Source organism: Triticum aestivum, chromosome 7D (genome assembly GCF_018294505.1).
Source record: "Triticum aestivum cultivar Chinese Spring chromosome 7D, IWGSC CS RefSeq v2.1, whole genome shotgun sequence".
Taxonomy (NCBI): Eukaryota; Viridiplantae; Streptophyta; class Magnoliopsida; order Poales; family Poaceae; genus Triticum; species Triticum aestivum.
The window spans coordinates 190,552,804-190,562,250 of record NC_057814.1 but is presented as its reverse complement, the minus strand read 5'-3'; the positions used below and the strand labels follow the sequence as shown (position 1 = coordinate 190,562,250).

Here is a 9,447-nt window from a genome sequence, read left to right as displayed (position 1 = left end):
CAAGAGTGCCACAGTCGGACGTCTGAGCGACATCACATAAAGGGCTTATATCAAAAGTAAATAACAAGAGTGCCACAGTCGGACGTCTAAGCGACATCACATAAAGGGCTTATATCAAAAGTAAATAACAAGAGTGCCACAGTCGGATGTCTGAGTGACATCACATAAAGGGCTTATATCAAAAGTAAATAACAAGAGTGCCACAGTCGGACGTCTGAGCGACATCACATAAAGGGCTTATATTTCATAACTCGATATTCCAGTAGCTCATGAAGTTAAATCATTTCAAGGAAATACTCGGGTACGAAATAATAAAATGGTTAGTCCATCCACAGGAATAACATTCAACCGGGTTTACCACTCAAGCTTGTTCACCGGGGATTTCCACGGTATTTTAGGAGAAACACATCTAACCAGTACACACCCATTCCACTTCCGTTGCCAGGAATCACCCCAAGCAACGTTCAAGAAAAACCTTGAGACGGGGAGGCTACAACCTCGCGTAGCATGGGATCAAATTTATATCGCGCGCTCTAAGGGGTGCCCCCCTCTCGGTCCCAAGCGGAAACACCCATGCCCCCTGACCGGATGACTGGCTTTAATCCAGGGCCATGGAACCCTCATCCCGGCCCCTCTATTTGGTGTGTACAAGGAAAGAGGTTTGCAGCTTACTAAACCGTATTCTTTGTAGAAAACATGTGGCAGCACGGAAAGGGACGAACGGTAACATGGCTCGGCCCACGTTAACGTCGGAGTTTAACGGTTGACATAAGACTGGCATGCTACAACAATACCATCTTACTACCTCTCATGTCACCACATGATCAGGTCATCTCCCATCAAAAGATCACATCAAACTACGAAGCACACGGGTAGTTGCCTTGCATGCAACGAAACACTCAATGATGCTCATATGCCATGCACAAACTATTCAAGCACCACGCCGGCGTTGATCCACAGCGAGGTAGGGTGATCGGAGGGTACCTACGGGTTCAGGGTGTCCTTCCGCGTCGGTGGGTGGTGGACTTGGCCGTCGGTGAGCACCACGTCGACGGCGACCTTATCTCCGGCGGGCGGTGGTTCGGGCGAGGGTGGAACTCTCCGACGGGTGCTGCAAACTCCAAATTGGTGCGCGGGTTAGAGAGGTGGATGCACTAGGAGGCTACTGGCATGAGTTGAGAGGCGGGGGTGCACGCACGGGAGCGAATCTTGTCGGATCCCGAAGCGGGTCGAGGCGGCCGGAGTTGGGGAAGAAGACTTCCTCGAGGCCTTCCCAGTGGCTTGGCGTGGTTCTTGTGGGGTGGAGTGATGGTGCGTGTTTGAGTTCGAGCTCGGGACCTCCTTTTATAGGCGATCTGAGGAGGTGGCCGTGAACGGGATAACGCCGGCGAGCAATTACGGCGAGGCAGAGGTTGGGCAGGAGGTTTAGGCGGTTGGGCATCATCATGGTGGTCCACTGGCACCGTTTCTCCGCTAAAACCTTGGTCGGGTTGGGGTAATGCTCCGGTCCTCGACGGAACGGCCGTACGGGCACGGCGGCGGCAGGGAGCGCGCTCCGTGCCTCCCAGTCCACGACGACGGCTCTACAGCATGCACAGAGGAGGGGACGGCCACGCGGTGGTCTCTGGTGGCTTGGGCGGTGCTGGACGGCACCGTCCCACGCTGTGCATCTCTGGCAGCTGCAGCGGGTGCTGCTGCCGCCGCACATGGGGCGATGCACCTCGGCCAGCTCGCCGCCGACGCCCGCAAGCGTCCAGGCGACCGTGCGGCGCGGGGATAAGAAGGAGGAACAGGGCGCAAGGTGCCACTGCAGCTACTGGCGAGATCGACATGGTGTTCTAAAGAAAACGACACTGGCTCTGAAACTGTTTCTCTGAAACTCTGAACTTCGACGGTAACAGCGCCCTCCAGGTGTTTGACGATATGATTTGGGTACGAGGAAAATTTTTCTGGAGCTGTGACTTGGTGAGGTGACCTCTTGATGCATCTAGAGGCTGCCTGAATTTCCTCAGATTTTTAGGAGGAGAAAACAAATGAATTTCACCAAATTTTGCAAATATGGCCCAAACTTGCAGCAAGCACATTTTGAAAATTTTGAACTGGAGACCAGTGGATCTTCCTGGATCTTGGTTGAGGGTTCAAAGGACTAGCCAGGGAAATTTGTTTGGAGGCAAAACTCAAAGGAGAACTAGTGGTTCCTTTGTAAATCTCCAAGGGTCAAAATAGAGGACAGAAAAGGTTTTTGATTAGGAATAAATGGAGATAAAATCATGGGGGAGTTTAACTTGCTGGATTTGAAGTTTATCTTGACACAAAGTGGGGAGATGGCTTTTGGAAGGGGGATTTCCACTTCGGTCATGGCAAGAGGAAATTTTGAAAGGGAAAGGATCACTCCATATGCTATAGGGCTATTTTAAAAAGAAAAGATTTTCAAAAACTTTCCCAATGAAAAACATTTGTGTTGAGTCAACACAAGATGAAAAACCTCCAAGACCAAAGATCAAGTTTTGGATGAACTCAAGGAAAATACTTGTTATAAAAGAAATTTTTTGAGAAGGAGAGTCCTTTAGAAGAAAATTTTAAATAACCTCCTTCAAATCAAATAAAGATTTTGTTAAAGCCAAATAAAATTTTTGGGTGTCACATGCCGATAACCAAAAGGCACAAGTTGGGACCAAAGACTGGACTGTGTTTTTATGGGCTATGCACCAAGCAATATTTTTGGTGTTCACTCTCCTAATACTTGGAGTTTGACAATTGGTTGACGCCGGTTGATACTCGAATGAATATAGGCACTTCTTCTTGTCAACATCGATGCTTGTCTGAGTGAACTTTGGAGTACATAGCAGCAGCCTAAGTACCTGTCCATCTGATCTTTTTGTGCAGTTCTACTGAAATCACCCGATGTAATGATTTGCCTACGAGTTCAGGCTCCAAGTTACTCCTTTATGAAATCGGCAAACAGTAGGACAATACCAAATTACCAATACATATGACAAGCACAATAATCAGGATAAAGACCAGTACCAACCTGTGTGAGGTAGCATATCAATTACTATTTCCTTTGACTGGAAGCCGAGATAAGCCAAGCGACTGATAACAAAGGAAGAATGCAAGCCGTGATTAGCGACTAACAGGAAAGGAAGGAAGCTGTCGAGACAATGAAGCACCCAAAATTTTTGTGCAGTTCCACCAAAATCGAGCATCTCTGTTGGCACATATATTGAGAGAGTGAGATTACTGTAATAGTGGGACTAGTTGATGAAACATACACTAACAAATAGAAGCACCCTCATTATCTTAATGGGTAAAGTTAGCATTCCCTCCCTGCTCCACCACATGATTCACCTCCATAGACAAACATACACACGTACATGATTCGGCATAGGGTGCTACTAAAGATTTGTATAACTCCAACAGGAAAATTAGGCAGCAATAAATTAGTGGTACTTAAGTACTCCTAATTAATTAAGTGAGATAGCACAAGTGGAAGGGCTACCTGGAGGATCGTCTCACATGTAAGGTAATCGTTGCCGGAGCCCTTGAATGGCCTCGACTGAGGCCTCTGGCTTCAGCAAGATCGCCATGGCACTGTTTACTCTTCTTCTTCCTCTTCATGCTCTGTTTCTCATTCTCCTCACCAGTTGGTGAAACCAAGTACATGATTGGCCTTCTATTTCAGAATTTGTTTTGTCAGTGAGGGAGTACAAGTGTACTAGTAAAAAATAGCATTGTTTTCTCATGGCAGTCGCAAAATAGAGATGAACACATGCATTAAATATCATTCTTACCTAAAGGAAGGTTATGGTGCCAATATGGATGATGAGGATTGGAACACAGATCTCCCTTTGTGCAGTTCCACCGAAATGAACCAACTGTTCCATTCGGACATTCCAGTTAAACAGCACAAAAGTCACTTCTTTTAAGAAGAGTTTTGTGCAGTGCACCATAAGGTCACAACAGCAACCAGGTGAAATGGATATCCCTGTTTGCACAAAAAGCTACAGAGGAAACAGTCAGAGTCTCAAACAATTATAGGCAAAAACATTTGGCTAAACTTGTCATGGCTTATAACAGTGGCATGGCTTCATTTTTACCAGGGGCACTAGATTAAGAACAACTAAATATTTGGTATAAGGGCATGGGAGAGTGGGTGCACCAGTAGTCCAGCACCATGACCTAAAAAGGGGCATAAAGTGGTGATTCATAGTTTGTTGCCCCGAGAAACAAACATCCAAGAAACATATCTGGGCTGGTCCCATTTTTGTTCACTCTAGCCACCTACTCCTATGTGTGGATAGCAAATCTAGTCCTGGTCATACCACTGTGTACAGCGTTACCCCTATATTTCCCTTTTCGACCAAGAGACCGGCTGGATGACCAGTCTGTACTACTTTTACCCCCTTTCCTTCCTGTTTGTACCAAGTCCGATGTACTACATACTAAATTCCCCCACCCCCACTTTATTTGTTGTTTGAACCAAGTAGAAGATTCGACTCCATGAAGTAGCTTTACCTCTAACAATAGAAAAAAAGGTGACGTTGGACCATCCGATCAAGAGGGGCTGAGAGGTAGAAAATGATGCACATGCAGCGACGTAGCGAGCTGGGGAAGTAGCGCTAAGGCGGTTTCGAAGGAAGATATACCTGAAGGTCGTCGGGATGTGGATAGGTGGGCGGCGGGAGGCCGGATCTGCCCACACTAGGGCAACAACGAAGGGATCGGAGGACCTCCCGCGCCGGCGCTCGGCCAGAGATAACGGTGCGGCCGGCAGTGGGTCTCCTCCCTCACTGTCGACGACGGCCTAAACGCTGCCCCTCCTCCCCTTCACCGCGGAGGGGGATACGTCTGGATCTGTAACCAGCGGTGAGGATAGAAAGACAGTGTTTTTTGAAGGGAGAAAGACAGTGTTACCACCCCTATCTTGTTTAGATCTGGAGAGGATGAGAGTGTGTGAATAGAGCAACCCTAGCAAGCAAGCGCGGAGGCTCCGGCCTATATATACGTAGTGGGGTAGTTTTCCTTTTTCACTCCATCAAAACAATCGTTTAAAATTGTGTACTACGTGCCAGGTCGCCGTTTTTTTAGTTGTTGATTGTTTTTTGAGATAGCTACCCGCTTGTTCCAAGTGGTGTTACGGTGTGCCAGGTCGCACTTTGTATCGTTCAAGTCTGGTACAAGTCCCTCCATTAAATGAACAACCACCCCCTCGTAAAAATTGTGAACAAGCCCACAGCTAAAATTATCGGAAACGTGGGTTGCCCCAACATGCATTATTATTTATATTTTCTACTCCCTCCGTTCCTAAATATATAAGTCTTTTTAATTAGCCACACCTAAGACAAGAATTTTTTTATTAGCAGTGAACCCCACATGTCATAGACACAAAAAGTGTGGCAAGATTCCCTTAGGCAAGCCAAAGTGTGTCTAACAATTTGAGCAACTCAAGTTAGGCAAGTGTGGGAAAAATAATGTGGCAACATAAGACAAACATAGTCACAATCCAAACAGCCCCGTAATTTTTTGTGACATGCATGAAAATTTGGTTAGTTAAATTTATAGTCAAAATTTGGCAAGGTGCATCAAATCAACACATGCAAGTATCAAAAGGGAAGTCACGGCATGCATGCATGCGTTGTACTCCCTCCGTTTCCAAATATAAGTCTTTTTGGAGATTGCAACAAGTGACTACATACGAAGCAAAATATGTCTACATACATCCGTATGTAGTAGTCCATTTGAAATGTGTAAAAAGACTTATATCGAGTGCAGTGCTTTGATGTGTCGCCTCAACTCATACAAGACCGAGAAGTTTGATTACTACAATGCCCTCTCCCTCGCGGACTGAGCTCTGGTGCCTTAACTGCACCTGCCTTTGGCTGTATGACAGGTGGGCCAACCACCTGTTGGGCCCACCTGTCATAGACGCAAAGGCAGGAGCAGTAAGTCAATGAAGCTACGTCCCTCCCTCGCGCATGAGCGTGGTGGCTGGCAGGACTAGTAGGAACTTTCGCTACACGCTTCTTGATGGCGGTGAACTTGCGGATGGAGTTGACCATCATGTCGTCCATGCGAGAGGTGAAGCCGGCGTCGGCGAGGGCTACGACGCCGGCGGTCGCCAGCACCGTCTGGAAACGCTGCGGTGCGGGGCCGTAGGCCGGCGCCTTGGATGATTTGGCACAGCCGACTTCCGCTCGCGACCATCGCCTCCATAGGTGCTTCTGGCTCCTGGTCTACTTGGTCTTGGATTGGAGTGAGCAGTGTTGCGCAGAGACTAAGGAGTAGATGGATTGGAGTGGTGGGGCGCCTTTATATGAGAATCCAAACTCTATTGCATTCACATCGTGCTGGCTCTATTCTGCTTCTCCAATTAATTCCCTCTGCATGTAGAGTAATTTGAGGATGCATCATTGACCGTTCAACGTCTCGGGAACTGCTACTCTCTCCCTCCTTGGCATTCAAGCACCTATGGAGGCGACTGCCGCTCGCGTCTATCGCGTGTCAGGAGACGTTCCCGTCGACGACGAGGTGCCTATGGCGACTTCGTAAATTTCAAGATGATAGTACTAGTATACTCAATATTGTGCACCGTGACCAAGGCCGAGAGGAAAACGAGAACTACATATTTATTTACGGTGTAGATTCACTCATTTTGCTCCATATGTACTCCGTCTCGGTGTAGTCTAGTCACTTGTTGAAATCTCTAGAAAGGCAAATACTCCTTTCTGGTTTATAGGGCTATACTAGCAAGTAGTACTACAATAGTGGGCTCACATAGCAATTTTGTCTCATGCAAGAGCCTGGCTATATGCGTGCTCCAAGGTTCGCAACTGCCACATTCGGGTTGCACTTGGCTCTTCGCCTCTTCGAGAAGACGAACAATGATGTTACTACTACTGCTTCTACAGTATCGAATCCATTGCTGCATGTTCGAATCCACTGCAGCATGTCCGTCCACCGCGAGCAGGAGGGATAAGCAAAAGCCTGTCCTCGTCTACGAGCCACCGCGCGCATGGGCGAGGGAGAAGGCGTGTAGTAGTAAAATCAAGCTTCTCCTCGTTGTACGAGTTGACGCGACACATCATAGCACTGGCCCCACATGGTTGCCTCTAAACATGGCTGAAAGACCCGCAGTGTACAATACTCCATTTGCTGCAACCTCTAACATTTACCCCACCACAAATTAAAATATATATTCCTGTCTTGACCAGATGAGCGTGCAAACTAGAATCACCAGGATGATAGGTAGGCCCAGAAGATTATTTTAACCAAAAAATATAGCATGGAGCTGACCCCAATGATTTTAAGCTTACAGGCACGGTATACACTATCCTAGACTACTCTACACATGAAACTGCCACACGAGCATCCGGGTTGCGCTTGGCTCTTCGCCTCTTCGGCAAGTCAAACAATGGCCCTGTTTGGATACTCTAACTCAGTTAGAGGTTAGAGTTAGATTATAACCCTGAACTAACCCTGAAGTAACTCTAACCAAAAAGGTGTTTGGATAGCAAGGTTAGATGGAGCGCGGATACGGCGAGGCGCCTTCACGGGCGGTGCGAGAGGGAGGGAGGGAGAGGACAAGAAGCTTCGAGGAAGTGAGGAGGGATCTGCCTTGAGGAAGTGCCATCTGACACCGATTGAACTGCTGCATGTCCACCGCATACGGGAGGGAGAGCGTGTAGCGAACGAAAGCTTCTCCTAGTCCTGCCAGCCACCACGCTCATGGGCGAGGGAGGGACACAACTTCATTGACTTACTGCTCCTGCCTTTGTGTCCATGACAGGTGGGCCCAACAGGTCGGTGGCCCACCTATCATGCAGCCAAAGGCAGGTGCGGTTAAGGCGAGAGGGCGTTGTAGTAATCAAACTTCTCGGTCTTGTACGAGTTCATGCGACACATCAAAGCACTGCACTCGATATATTTCAATAATTTGCGTTTACCGATGCATTAATTACAACGCATGCATGCATGCCGTGACTCTCCTTTTGATACTTGCATGTGTTGATTTAATGCACCTTGAAGTAGTATGAATATGTGACGGTAAAGCTTTGTAATGCCACGGCCCTAATAAAACGAGAGATGGTTGTGCACGAGGAGGGCGAGATCATGCAGACGGAACAGGACCCGACGATGGAGCTCTCTATGGGCTCGATGGACCTCACCTTGCTCCACTGCCCCTTGAAGCCTCCAGTGTATGAGGTTCGAATACACCTCGTCCGTTCGGCTGATCAAGCAAGGTGCAGGTTTCTTGATTGATGTGTTGTTCGATTGATTTGTGCAGTGCAAGGGAGGGCACCTGGCTTGCGCGGACTGCCGCGTCGAGCACCCCGGGAACCAGCGGCAGTGCCAGAAGTGCGAGCACGGCGGTGGCTTCGACGTGCGGAACACGGCGGTGGACGCCGTCCTCTCCTCGGTGAGGGTGGAGTGCCCGCATAAAGGCTGTGGGCTCTACGTCACTTACCACAAGCTCGCCGATCACCAGAGCGTGTGTCTGCTCGCGCCCTGCAAATGCCCCGTGCCCATCTGCGGCTACGAAGGCCCACCGCCGATGCTCTCCCACCACATCAGCACCGTCCATCCCATGCCCGTGCACAGGATCCAGCACGGCAAGGCGCTCCAGCTGCAAGTGCCACTGTCGGAGCCACGGCTCTTGCTGTTCGCGGAGGAGGACGGCCGCATGTTTTTCTTAGTCGGCGGCGTGCTCGACATCGGCGCGCCTATCGCCATGTCGGTCGTCTGCATCAGAGCGGGGGCGTCCCCACTGCCGCACTACGTGGTCAAGCTGTGGGCGAACGGCCCGCCGGGGGAGCCCAAAGGCAGGACCGACGCCGTCAAGGTGGAAATGGAGGTGACAAGTAGCAGGGATCCCGGCGACGTCACCGTGCAGGAGCTGACCTTCTTCACAGTTTCGCCCAAGCTGCTACCCGGGGCTAAGCTGGTGTCCCTCCACATTCAAATTGACAAGCTCACATCCTAAATGATTCTGCAGTGCCTTCTGTTTATCTTAGTAATATGCTAATATAGGGGTTAGCTCGGTCTACTTTAGCTTAAGAGATGGTGGGTTTTGGTGGTGATGCAGCAATTACCTCGACATCAGATCAACAATGAAAGTAATTTCTAATAGTCGAATGGATATTTTTTGTCTGTTGGATATAAAGATCCTTTGGGTAAGAAGTAACATCTTATATGCTTTTTTTCGAAACGGAACAGCAATACTAGTATAATTTTTGTTGACATGCACTAATATTTTCGAAACGGACGTCAGGCTGTAGCTAGAAGGGCCGTTGGGATGCGGCATCGGCCCATACCGCGGTGACCCCCGATTGTGACGCACCGACTGTGGATTTTCTCCCTCGCCGATGTCGATCGCGTCTACGCATGACATTGTTCCCTTCCCCCAGCCGCGGGATCAGGCCGGATATGTGACCAGCAGTGTGGCCACCG

The 9,447-nt window shown here is 48.9% G+C and overlaps 1 pseudogene; it reads left to right on the top strand.

Annotated features, from left to right (window-relative positions):
• Positions 1-7,411: 7,411 nt before the first annotated feature.
• Positions 7,412-8,980, top strand: LOC123168127 (E3 ubiquitin-protein ligase Siah2-like; annotated as a pseudogene).
• The last annotated feature ends 467 nt before the right edge of the window (positions 8,981-9,447 follow it).